Here is a 14,994-nt window from a genome sequence, read left to right as displayed (position 1 = left end):
ATAAACTAATGAGGCCATGAGATCTAGTGTTTGGAGAAAAATTTGAGAAATCACAAGTTGGATATGTTTGTATGTGACGTATAACTAACAAGTTGGTTATGACCTAGGAATTATATGGATTGATTAAGTCCATAAGAATACATCCAAAAGTAGGTTCATTTATTTAAATATATCGTGGTAATAGAAGAGATTTACTTAATAAGTACTCGATCCTGAAAGTACTGGAGTTTTCTTTTTGAGAATATGGTTACTAATGGTTACCAAATTTAAATTATCTGTGATGCTAAATATATATGGACAAATAAAGAGTGTTTGATCCTTATGTATTATGAAATGCTTGAATAGGAATTGTAGTGCACACCCCTTTAGGAGAAAAATTGATTTGGAAGCAGTTATAATATGGAAAGAGTATTCTGAAGTGCGAATTATTGATTGTTGACAAGTGATAAAGGTAGCGTAACGATAAGAAATCCCATTAGAGGCTGAGTTGCATGGATATAAGAGACTTTGAGAGATAGTTAAGGAAATGGTATCAAGGAAATGTAATCTATAACTCAGTTAAGCCATACGTGATAGACTAATATGATTAAGAAGATTGAAGCTACATAAATGTGAGGTAAACATAAATATGAGGATACGTACAGGAATGAATAAGAGCATCCCAATGGTTAAAGTATTGTGGATGAATGCTCGAATGTAAGAGATGACATGGGAAGTTGAACATCAGATAAGAAGACAATACCCTACCTTTTCTTTAAGTTCAGTAAATGAAATTTTGAGGTCAAAATTTTATTTTAAGGGGGGTAGTGCTGTAAAGCCTGACTCTATATACTTGTCATGACATACATGTGATGGATGGCATGTTTGCTTGCTAAGAGAGTCCCGAAGAATTTACAAAAGTCGGTATTGTACCTAGAGGTACAACAAAGTTGATTTAAGCCTCGAACTAGATCAAATAGAGATTTTAGGGTGAAATTAAAAATTTTAAAGTCCCATAATGACTTAGAATGGTGATTCGGAGTTCGAGGACTAATTTGAAGTCAAATTGGAATTTTCACTATATAGGGGTAAAATGGTAATTTTTTCACTCGAAGATAAAATGGAAATTTTTTTGAAAGATTTTGATCATATTTGACTTATTGGAGTATGATTTGAGGTTGAGAAGTGAAAAAATTTGTAATCTCGGTATTTTTCGGAGCATAGGGGTAAAATGGTAATTTTACCACCCCAAGGGCAAAATTGTAATTTTACACACCCAACACTTGTCCAACACATGAATTTTACCCAATATTATCATGGATGATTGAAGGAATTTATATGGTTGAGAGAGAAAGCTTAATAGTTAAGAAATGACACATGGACCAATGGTAAGGTGACACATGGTAAAATCTCATCCATTAATTATTTGGCTTATAAATTAACACAAATCAGCCTATTTTCTCCTTATTATGGCCAGCCATAGCAAGAACAAAGAGAGGAAAATAAGATTAAGAACCCTAGGTGGGAAAATTCAAGGGAAAATTGGTGGATTTCAAGTAATCAAGCAATCAAAGGTAAAATTTCTTGATTTTGACTTGTGATCTATTTTTCCCATGCATTTTTCCTTATTTTCCATGGTTAGATTTCATGTTTTCATGGTAAATTCATGGCTGGTCAAAATGGGTATGGAGAGAGAAAGATGTTAGATTGAATTGATTTTAAGTTATGTTAGTGTTTTTAGTTAGTTTAGCATATTTAGAAACAAAACAACAAGAAAAGAATTCAGTTTCCCCATCAACCATCAATGGCTGAATTTCCTAGGGAGGATATTGTGGCTGAAATTGATGATATTTCATGATATTTTGGTGATATTTGATGTTTGGTGAGACTAGAAATTAAATGGGAAATTTTGGTGTGAAAATCTGAATTTTTACCTAATGTATAGACATGTGTGATTATTGACCCAGGACTGATAAATTGAATCTCATTCACAGTCACTGAGGTAATTTATGTATAATTGGAGTGTAGAAAGTGAAAGAAATTGATTTGGAGTTAAATTGGAGGTTTTAGCCAATTACATCGAGAATAGTGCGAATTAGGTCGAATACCTATTTAAACGGCTATTTAGACATTTTGCATCACATTTCGTGCATTCATATAGATTTATAGAGCCTAAAATAGTTTATGATAAATTGACACAATTTATTGAAATTTGTGTCACGTATGATGTATAGGTGGTGAGCCCTCTAACAAGGCTAAAGAGATTGTGCCCAAAGATCGGGAATAGGAGTATATCGAACTTCTAGTACTGTGAGTAACCCTATCATCATTTTAATTATCTAAACTATGTTTTAATTCAGATTTGGTGAAATTTTATGAAAATGAATTAAATGGTAAATTTTAGGTTTTATAAACAAAAATGAATTTAAATGAAAAGATTTTATAAATTGTCTTGAAACGAAATAAAAATTTTGAAAATAGAGTAATTGGAGACCACTGGTATGTTGTAAATTTATTATTAGAAATAGATGGCTTATGTTATATTGTTATTGTGTTGGCATGACTGGCTGGGCTGTGTTTTATGAATTGTATGGATTGCCTTATTTTACCCTTGCAGGCTGGGTAGTAAAATATTAGCCTTGTCATGCTGTCAAAATTTTATTTTATGGTGGGTTTAGCTTGCTACAGTAGGTGGAATCTGTGGACCAGCCTATTAGAGGGGCACAAAATCTTGATATTTATATATTTTACCTCAGTTGGAGAAGCGAATAGGATAACTCTCGAGGTATGACTTTAGAGTTCACTTCACGCTAAACCATCACGTGAGGGGGAACTCGGCCAATGCCAAGGAATGGTTATATTTTCAAAATGAAAACATGTTTTATGCGTACATAACTTTTTAATAGCCTTGGCGGACTCAGTTTGGGATAACCCTAGACCAAGGTATTCCTGATAACTGAGTATGATAATGATTTCTAGCACGAGCCAAGCTTTTAAGATACTCATAAGCCATATTAATGTTTTTAAATGAAATGAATATTTGTGTTCTGAAAAACATATTTGGATGAAATGTTTTACTAGTCTCCTGTTACTCGCCTTTAGATATTTTAAATGATATTCGTTTATTCACTAGGACTATATAATCTCACCACCCTCCTTTTCAGCCCTTTCAGGCATCAGGATAGTCAGTAAATAGCTCATTTCATCGAGGACTATAATTGGAATGGCATCCTCAAAATATGTAGGTTCGATTCTTTTGATACTTCTAGTCATTCGTGGGCCCACTTGTCATTGTAAATTAAATTTTATACTCTAGTTATCTATACTACTGTATGTAGGAATTTTTTTTACTTTTACACTATAAAAATTATTTACGCAGTGTTCTAAAAATATTATTTTATATGAAAATAGAATATTTTACCTAATATTTTTTTTATTTTATTATTATATCCGAATAATCATAATTTCGTTTTAAATGAAGATTTTAGACTTTTAAACTTATTTTTGATTATGAATTATGTGTTTGATACTTGCATACTACATTTTTAACTGGTTTCAAAACTTTTGAGAAAAAATTACCAAAATGCCCCTATGAGATAGAAATAATTTTTTTATTGATTTTAGTTGCAAATAGCTTAAATTCTTTTAGAACATGATATTTGGTAACGGTTGCTCACCGGGGAAAAGAGAAATTGATATTAAAGCCTTGCGGGATTCTGGTTGACATTCTGGATAATGAGTGTCGATAGGGACAACACAACGGTTGTCACGGGCTCGAAGGGAGTACCGGGTTGTGACATTCAATTTTTGAATTTTAGAAATTGCAAAAGCCTTAGGAGTCTCCCAATAAATATTGGAATGGAATCTCTTGAAACATTGATTCTTACGGGCTGCTTGTATCTTTGAAGGTTGCCAAAGATTACTGGGAAAGTGGAATGTTTGATGGATCTTTATTTAGATGGGACAAGTATTGAAAAACTTCCCTCTTCGTTTGGACATCTTTGCAGTGTCAAAGTTCTTAATCTCTTGGGTGTTCTCAACTTGAAATTTTACTAGATTTCACAATGACCAAAAATTTCAAAAGTTTGGATTTAGAAGGCTATACTAGCTAGTAGATGTCAATCCAACAATCGCATTTCTACCTACGCTTAAACTTTTGAATTTAAGAAACTACCCAAGTCTTAGGAGTCTCCCAACCAACATTAGAATGGAATCTCTTGAAACATTGATTCTTTCAAGTTGAAAGAATCTTCAAAGGTTTCCAAAGATCATTGATGGGAAAATGGAATGTTTGCTGGAGCTCTATTAGATGGGATAAGTATCGAAAACTTCCCTCTTCAATTGGAGATCTCAGCAGTCTAAAAGTTCTTAGTCTCTCGAGCTGCTCTGTGCTTGAAAATTCACCACCATCCTTCCTACAAAGATATGTAGGAAGGGATGCGAAGTAGTACTATCAATTCTGAATCCCATGCTTTTCAAAAGAAGTTCGAAGTCAATGGCTCTGACGTTACCCCATATCTCAAGTTTGAGTTCTTTAACAAAGCTGAATATAAGCGGTAGGAATCTTGGTGAAGGGGCTCTTACTAGTGATATATGCTGCTTATCCTTATTGGAAACACTGATTCTTTGTCATAACAATTTCGTCAGCCTACCTCCAAATCTTTGTCAACTGGCCAAACTTCATTGTCTCGAATTGTCAGGTTGCAATAAGCTTGAATCATTGCTTGAGCCTCCATCAATCATAGTAGATTTAGACAGTTGCGCTTCATTAGAAATAGTTCCAAATCCAACAAAGCCATACATTCATAGGAAAAGTAGAAGTGATTGCCTTTTATGGAAAAGGACATATTATTATGGTGGTAGTTGCTTCAAATTGGCTGCAAATGCATTAAGAATGCTAAAAGGACATCTTAAGGTATATTTCTTCAAATCGCTTACCTTTACTCTCAATAATTTATAGTAGCAAATTAATCGATTAATAATGTATTTGGTATCTGAATTATAGTAAAATTATCCATATATTTAAATTTTACTTTCATTGAATGTTTTGAATTTTTTATTAATATTGTTAGTCAAATCGGTGATGTGACAAAAAATAGTTTATAAGAATGTGTACGTGACTTATCATCTTTTTGTTTTTATCTCCTATTTTTGTTCTAATGTTTTTACTTTTAATATTACAATAACAATTTAAAAATTTTAAAAATGACAAAAATAAAAAAAAAACAAAACCCTAGAAGTTAGGGAGAGAGAAGGCGAAATTGGGGGAGATGCAAATTATGTTGGAGATAAAGTTTGAATATAAATTATGATGTAAAATGTGTATTTAATAGTGAACTACTTGCCAAATAAGGGGACTTTGTTTTCCAGGCAATTGGAGATGAAAAACTAATATTTGTCATTCTCATACCTGGAAGTGAAACCTTTGAATGGTTTACTCACCGGAGTAAGGACAATTCAATAAGCATAGTGTTGCCTCCCAATTTGCGGAATGATAGTTTGTGGATGGGAATCGCCTTGTGCTGTGTTCTTATGCCTGCCTCCAATAATGGTGCTTCGCGTGATGTGGATATTTCCATTTGTTTTCTTATGCATTCTCCAAGCGCTGGTCCCATTTTAAAGTATATTAGTTTGTTTCAATCTAATAGCATTTTAGGCCGGATCTGCCAGGACCACCTTTAGCTACGCTATTTGCCTCATGAAGAATTTGACAAATATCCAAGGGCGACAGATTGTTTAAGGAGTTGTACTAGATTTGAGATTTATTTCTACAATAAAGGCAATGGTTACTAGTTGAAGGTGAACAAGTGTGGGGCTTAATTAGTGTGTCCAAGTGATGTGGAGGATATGGACCCAACAATAGAGCAGCCTAGCGTTCCAACTTCACCAAATTTTCATCATATCCACCATTATACTACTCATGGATCAACCGCCAATTGCCACTCTTTTTAATAATCTTTTTATTTTTATCTATTGTTTTTGTTCTAATGTTTATATTTTTAATATTAAAATAATAATTCTAAAAAATTAAAAGCCTAGATAATGACATAAATTAAAAAAAAAACAAGAGAAAAAAATTAGGGAGGGAGAGAGAGGGGAATTGGGGGAGATAAGGAATGAGAGGAAAGGAGAGGAAGTCGTCGTTCTAGCTGTTATTGGCTAAATCAAAACCAATTTCTGTTGTTCTAGCATGTTACACTAGCATTTTGTGGTATTTCGATTAATAACAGTTAGCCAATTTTTAGTTATTATTTAACTTAAAATAAAAATATAAGGGTTTTATTGAATACAATAAATGAATAATAGTTTTTTTTTGAATTTGCTTTGAATGGCTTAGGGATTTTTTGGATATTATATTAATATTTTATTATTTAATTTTAAAATATATTTTTATTTTTTATTTTGTTCATATTTTAAAAAATTTTTATTTTAAATTTGAAAAATAAAATTTTTAAGAATACCATATTTTTTTAATGTTAGGAATTTTCCAAATTTTTTCATTTTTCAAGTTTAAAATAAAAATTTTTAGAAAAAAAAAACATTTTTTATTTTTTTAATTTTCTAATTTTTATTATTAATTTCAAAAATAAAAACTTTTTTTTTTAAAAAAAGTAAATGACATAATATTTTTAGATAGGTGGTGCATTTTTATTGATTATTTGATGTCATATCACCCATCTGAGTAACACCATTTGTCAAACAATTCAGATAGACTAATTGAATTGAATTTTAGATTTAATTACGGATGCAAGACTAAAATTTGCAAACCTCATACCTGCAAGGGTAATCTTTGAATGGTTTAGTCATAAGAGAGAGGAAACTTCAATATGGATGCCATTACCTCCTAATTTGCAAAATGATAGTTAGTCGATGGGAATTGCCTTGTGCTATGTTCTTGTGCCTCCCTCCAATAATGATGCTTGGCATGAGGTGGGCATGGACCCAAGAATAGAGCAACCTAGCACTCCAACTTCACCAAATTTTCATGATATCCTTCAACATACTACTCATGGATTAACAGGTAATCACTAGTCTTTTTAATTCTTTGTCCCCACAACTTTTATACTTGACGGCAAAGCATTGTAAAAGACACCTGTGCGTTATGAAAGGCACCAATCGTGGCGAGGTTATAAACTCCACTAAAGTGAACCACTAATCTTGGCAAAGTCAAAAAACCCCACTAAGGTGAAGAATAGCCAAAATCCCACTTTGGTTGGCTAGGCCAAAGATATTAAAATCTCTTACTCTTTAAAAAGAACGTAGAGAAATAAGCACTCGTGCTTAAGAAAATGTTCTTTATTTACTCTCAACTTGAATTTGAATAATAACTAAGCCTAAGGGTCCTATTTATAGTATTATAGGCCCATATTCTAATAAAACTCTACTTCTATTTGCCTAATACAATTAGAATAATTAACAAAAGATTTAAATAAAATAGGTGCTCTATCAAACGCTAATTCTTAAAAGTATTAAAATCCCAATAAAAATAAGAAAAAAGTCCTAATTTAAATAGAATAAAGAAAATAAACTCCTAAATCAACTAAAATTAGCAAAAACTAAATTAAATAAAATATAATTCTATATGCGCCTGCATCATTCTCTTGGGGTCAAAAAAACTTGACTCTGACGAGTAGGCCTTGACAAACTCCTCGTAGATGTCTGGATCCACACCAATCATCTAAATAATTCACCCATTGTTTTGAAGGTTGTCTTCCATTCATCTCCAAGTCGCATTCTAATTTGATTATAACCATTAAGCAGATCAATTTTCAAAAACACCCTAGAACCAATGAGTTGATCAAGCATGTCATCCAATCGAGAAATAGGAAAATCATACTTGACTTTGATCTTGTTTACGACATAGTTATCCACACATCTTCTCAATAAGGTTCCCATACTTTTGTTGACCAATTTTATTTGACCATGCTTGGATAAAGGTGACGATATTTCATTCTACTTAGAGACTAATAAGAGATATAAATGGTTTAACTCACAATAAGCTTTGTTTAGGTCAGACAAAGTAATGAGTGCTTTATCTTCCTCTTGTCTCTTTGGGCTGTCTTCTGGCTTTAAAGGAGTCAACATAACTTTTACTCCATCTTTGATGAAGGAATAAGTATTCTTGTGTCCATCATGGTGAGCTTGATGATCATATTGCGATGGGCATCCTAACAATAAGTGGCATGCATCCGTTGGGACAACATCACACCAAATTTCACCTTGATACTTGTTTCCAATAAAGAACTGAAGACAACTACGCTTCATTACCTTAACTTTGTTTCCTTTTCTCAGCCATTGTAACTTGTAAGGATAAGGATGTACTTCAGTTGAAAGTTTCAATTTTTCCACCATGTAGTTCGCAACAACATTCTCATAGCTTCCACTATCAATAATGACATTACAAACCTTCCCTTAGGATGTGCACCTTGTATAGAATATGTTGTGATGAAGCCAACTTTCATCTTTAGTCATCTAGTAGTGTTAAGATTACAACAAACAATAAGAGCTTCTCCATGGTTAGCAGAAACTTCTTTTATCTCTTTGTTGTTGAATATTTCTAGCTCTTCCTCTATTTCGTCATCATTTTCATCATAAACTGGTTTTAATTTTTCCCAATCCACATAATCTTCTTCTTCTACTAAAGAAATAATTCTTTGATTCGTATAATCAAAAGCAATATGCCCAAATCCTTGGCATTTGAAGCACTTTTTGTTGACATTAAAAGCACGAGTACAAGTAGTCTCTTTATCATTACTGTTTACAGTTTTGTAAGAGTTTACCTTTGAAGGTGGAATAATTGCTGAACTTTGACTTTCATGGTTTAATGTAGATTCTTGTTGTCTAGATGAACTCATTGAGCTTTTTCGTGATCGTTGTTTCTCAACCTTTAATGCTAATCTGATAACATCATTTAAGTTCCAATATGGTTGTAGTTGAACAACATCTATAATTTCAACATTAAGGCCCGCAAGATAACAAGTTACAATTTGTTTTTCAGGTTCATGGACATCGCACTTCACGTGAAGTTGTTTGAACTCCATTGTATATTCTTCCATCGACATTGTTTTTTGCCTCAAGTTATGAAATTTGATAAAAATTTCTTGTCAATAATGTTTAGGAAATAACTTACGTTTGAGTTCTCGACGCATCTTATCCCATGTTCTGATCTTGTTGCGACTTTCTTTTTCTCATTGTTGTTTGAGATTTTCCCACCAAATAGAGGCATGCTTATTCAATTTAATTGCCACAAGCTTCACACGTTTTTCATCGGGAATATCTTTGAGCTCGAAAACCCTTTCCACTGTGTAAACCCAGTCAAGGAGTCATCAGGATGAAGTCTTCCTTCAAACTCAAGAATGCCGACTTTGATTCCCAAATCTCTAGTAGCAGTAGTTCTTAGGCAACGACTAGGTACTTCTTCATTAAAGGACTAATTTTGATGAAACGGGTTGGTGTCGTTCTCTTCATCACTAGAGTTGTTATTGTTGACTTGAGCATCACGTCTTGTGAGTTGCTCTTGTAATTCTTGAATTTGCTAACGTAGTTCTGCAATCTCGATTTCATGATCATCTCTTTGACAATTTTGACTATTGGTGACATTTTATTGTATGGTGATGACGTTAGGGTGATGTAGAAAAAAGATAATGATATAACTATAAAACAATAAATAAAATTACTCAAACAAGGAGTATTGAAACTCGATAATGAATAATGATATTAACGTTCTGACACCAAACTGACACCGAGCCTTTGTAAAAAACACCTGGGCATTGTGAAAGACACCAATCGTAATGAGATTAAAAACCCCACTAAGGTGAACCACTAATCTTGGCATGGTTAGAAAACCCCATTAAGGTGAAGAATAGCCAAAATCTCACTTTGGTTGGCTAAGCAAAAGATACTAAAACCTCTTACTTTTTAAAAAAACCTAGAGAAATAAGCACTCCTGCTTAAGAAAAAGTTCTTTATTAACTCTCAACTAGAATGTGAATAATAACTAAGCCTAAAGGTCATATTAATAGTTTTATAGGCCTATATCCTAATAAAACTCTACTTCTAGTTGCCTAATACAATTAGAATAATTAACAAGAAATTTAAATAAAATAGGTATTCTATTCCTAAATAGAACATGACTATCCTAATCAAATACTAATTCTTAAAAGTATTAAAATTCCAATAAAAATAAGAAAAGAATCCTAATCTAAATAGAATAAAGAAAATAAACTCCTAAATCAACTAAAATTAGCAAAACCTAATTAAATAAAATACAATCCTAAATGCTCCTGCATCAGTACTGCTTACATTTTTTTCATTATTAAAACTGGACTTCAATTAATTCTATTTACATTTTATTTCAAAAAAGTAAGATCAAGGATTATGTCTTATAAGACCAATTTACATTTATAACCTTCGTTCTTCATTTACAGGTTGAAAAGGTCATAAAAGCAGGACAAGGGTGAAATCCTTTAGATATCATTGGGATCCTCTTTAGCTAAGTTGTGTGAATGAGGTATTAATTAAACCTAAGTTGTGTTGTAACATATATTTGAATAAATCCTTTTATTTTATTTATAGAGTCCAATTCAAAGTTTATATTGTCTTCTTGTAGTTTACAGCATTTTAAACCGTGTGTGTTGAGCGAATAAAAATAACATTTCAACTTTGTTGCTACTCTATGAAATCTAATTCTTGTTATTTTCAGTATGTTGCTTATATTTGGAATAGGTGGCACATTTTTAATGAAATTGATAACATGAGGAAATTTATTGACGACATTGTTTTTGTGTACACATTTCGTAAAACTAATGCTCTTATAAACTTTTTAACTAAATTTAGAATGGATCAACTGAAATCATAACTTTGTAACAAAAATGGAAATCATAAACTAGAATAATAATTAACAATAAAACGAACTGAATATCTACTTTGAAACATATTATGTTATTTTACTTTAATAAATATTATATATGATTTACCTTATAACATTATTCATGGTAAATCACTAATAATAATCAATTCAATAAAAGTTAAAAAAAAGATATTTAACAAATGGAACCATCCTAACAAAAGAGTATGTGCACTTTCTACTGTGGCTTTGGCTAAATTTTTGGATTTTTTAATGTTTTTGAGTTTTGACCATTTGCTTTAAAAGTAGTATTTGTCTAAGCTTTTTATGCAGTTGTTAAGAAGCTTCCCGTTTTATGACTTATACTATTAATTCCTAAAATTCAAACTCAAACAGCCCTCTCGTATACTCTTAATAGCTAAAGCGGGTCAAGTTGTCCCATTAGGATTTTTTAACTATTTGAACAATTCTGGTGACTACTAGCAGATGCATAGGATGTTTGCCTTAAGGGGCGGAGCCTCTTTTACTTTTTTGACCTTTTAAAATTTTTAAAATTTTTTTATATTATATAAAATTTTTAAAATTTTTTATTAGTTTTTTAAGAATCTCTTCAAAATAGTTTTTATTTAATAATTAATACAAATAAAAAATAACAAAATGATATCACATGCCTCATTTAATTTTAAAGGTTTTTTAATGATTTCTTCTCTCAATTTATATTTGTTTGTTTTTTTCATTTCTATTCTATTTGTACAAATGTTTTAAATTTTTATTGTCACGACCCGATACTCTCTTCAAGCCCATGACAATCACCGCGATGTCCTGATAGATGTACCGTACCCGAAATGTCAACTGAAACCTCACAAGGCTTTAGCATCAGTTCTCCACCTCCCCTGTGAGCAACAATTACTAAATATCATGTTTTAAAGGAATATAGACTATTTTGAAATCAAAGACAATCAAAAAGTAATTTCTATCACATAGAGGTAATTTGGTCATTTTACCCAAAACTTTCGAAACCTGCTAAAAATATAATATATAAATGAAAAATATACATTTCATATCTAAAAATAAATTTAGGTATCTAAATCATCCATTTAAAGTGAAATTATAGCTAATCAAACTAAATAAAAATATTGAATAAAATATTTCATTTTCATATAAAACAATATTTATAAAATTCTACATAAACAGTCAATGAAACGTAATAACAAAATAAATTCGTTTATATAATAGCACACTGCGTCAAGGTATACAAAAATATTCTACAATGACATGTGATCCCCAAAATGACAAAATAAACAAGACTGTAAACCTACGATTTCTAAGGGTGCAAATCTAAAAGCAAACCCTCGACAAAATCGAATGTCTACAGACGGCTCTGAACTTGAAATGGGTGAAAAGAAGGGGGTGAGTTTTTATAAACCCAGTGAGTAAGCAAAGTTCATCTATAACATCTAAAGCCGAGTAAATAGAGACAATTAAAGCATCTCTTCATAATATGATTCATAACATTAAAACTAATTTCAACCATATAAAACAATTACATTTCATAAAAAATAATCAACAAGGCTTATGACCTCTTAAAAATTGGCTCGTGCCAAAACTCGTACTCAATGACACCTTGTGCCAAGCATCCAACCGAGTCTGCCAAGGCTGTTAAAATAACATATACACATAAAACATGTTTTTACGTCTAAAAACATAGCCGTTCCTTGGCGTTGGCTGAGTTTCACCCTCACGTGGTGGTTGGGCGTGAAGTGAACTCTAAACTACCTTAGGAGACACCTTCAGCGCCTCTCATACTAAGGAAAACTATGACGGGGTTTACCGTGCCCCTCTAATAGACAGGTTCACGGAAACCCGCCCATTGCAGTAAGCTAATCACTTACCCCACCAAATCAATAAAAATTTCGGCAGCATGACATGGTTAGTATGATATTACCTAGCCTGTCAAGGTAAAACATAACAGTTCATATATTCCACACAAACACAAATCCAGCCATTCATGCCATCACATTGTCATAAGCCATCAATTCAAACCATATGTCAAAACATATATATATAACACAAGTATATAGTCTCCACTTACTCAATTTCCAAAACTAAGATTCAATTTCAAACCAAATTATGAATCTCATTTCATTTAACCAACACTTCAGTTATAAAACATAATAGTTTACAATTTAAGTTTATAATTCTTTAAAATCATAAAAACGAGTATAAACTACTTTAGATAGTTAAGATGATCGTCTGTTTACTCACCATAACGGAAGTACTCCTACTCCTGGTCATCGGGTATGATATCCTTACCCTTATCAGAGGGCTCACCACCTATACCTAATAAACAACAAGTAATTCAATACATTTGTGCCAAACTGTTATAAAACTATTTCAGGCTCTATATGAATGCATGAAATTGAATGAGAAATGTTCGAATAATCACTTAAAGATGGTGTTCTACGTAGGTTCGATTGTTATTGAACTGAAATGGTATTCGACCTAACTCGCACTATACATTGTTTAATTAGCCAAAACATCTGATTCAACTCCAAATAGATCCATTGCACTTTTGGTACTCTAAATACACCCAAAGTACTTCAATGAACTTGATTGTGACTTAAATTATCACATCTGAAATTCATTATGATTCTGAACTAACGTGTTAATTAGTGTCAACATAGTCCAATAAGTCCATATATATCATTAGAAATCAAATTCAAGTCCATTTACCATGATTTTCTCATTGTCATTCAAATCGTTTACTAAAAGAACTATACTTTTCGATAACCATTGTCGATCTCCGACACCCTAAATCATCAAATACGAGCTAAATAATATGAAATATAACAAAATTCATCATCAATATATCCCTTATTAAATTCGGCCAAGGAGGGTTTGATGAAGGTCATGTGGTTTTCATGCTTGTTTTTTCATACCGAACATCACAAAACACTAAAAACACCTAAATAGCATGAAATCTATCCAAAACCATCATCAAAACCTCCCCCCCTTGATTCGGCCAGCATGTCTTCCTTCATGAAAATTTGGGTTTCAACCATAGAAAATGAAAAAGAAAGCATGGGAAAGGTAGATCTTAAGCTAAAATTGTAAAATCTTACCTTAGATCACTTCGTTTTTCGATAACCGATGAATTTCTCTTGAATTTTCTTCCTCAAGGATTGTTTCTATTCTTTTTCCCCTTTTCTTTGGCTTTCACGGAAATGAAGAGTGAATTGGGAAAGGTTTATGCTGGTTTATAAAGGAAATTATAAAAAAAATTAAAAACTTGACACGTGTCGCCACTTGATTGGTCCATGGTTAAAACTTAACAATTAAGCATTCTTTTACCATGACATATAATACTTAATTATCCAAGATATAAAAAAGATAATAGGTGAAATTCATGGGCTTGACAAGTGTCATGGTGGTGTAAAATTTTAAAAATTCTAATTACGTCCTTCTGGACACGTGAAATGATCGTTTGGCCCTTATGTTCGAAAAATGTCGAAATTGAAATTTTTCACTCCTCAAATTCAAATTATGCTCCATAGAGTCAAACTTGATCACAAATCTCATCCAACATTCCATTTTTGCCCTCGAGTGGCAAAATGACCATTTTGCCCCTAAGTAATAAAAATTCCCGATTGGATTCCAAATTAATCCTCGAACTCTAAATCACCATTTTAAGACATTCTAAGGTTCAATAACTCTCAAATACATCTTAAAATCTCTATTTGGACTAGTTCGAGGCTTTAATCGACTTAATTGTACCACTAGGTACGATACTGATTTTTAACGATTTTTCGAGGCATCCAAGTATATAGACATGCTATCAAGTACATGAATGACATGGTAAGTATATAATAGAGCTGGGCTTGATAGCACTACCCCCTTTAAAATAAAATTTTGACCTCAAAATTTCACTTATCGGACTCAAAGAAAAGATGTGGGTATTGGCTTCTCATCTGATGCTCAACTTCCCACGTCATCTTCTCCATCCGAGCATTTTTCCACAAAACCTTAACCATTGGGATGCTCTTATTCCTCAACACTCAATCCTTTAGATCTAGAATATGTACAGGTTGCACCTCGAATTTCAAATCTTCCTACAACTCAATCGGAGGTGCCTCGAGGATATGGGAGGGATCAGGTACATACTTCTTCAG

The sequence above is a fragment of the Theobroma cacao genome, chromosome 6 (genome assembly GCF_000208745.1).
Source record: "Theobroma cacao cultivar B97-61/B2 chromosome 6, Criollo_cocoa_genome_V2, whole genome shotgun sequence".
In the NCBI taxonomy this organism is placed as follows: Eukaryota; Viridiplantae; Streptophyta; class Magnoliopsida; order Malvales; family Malvaceae; genus Theobroma; species Theobroma cacao.
Note: the sequence above shows the minus strand (reverse complement) of the source record.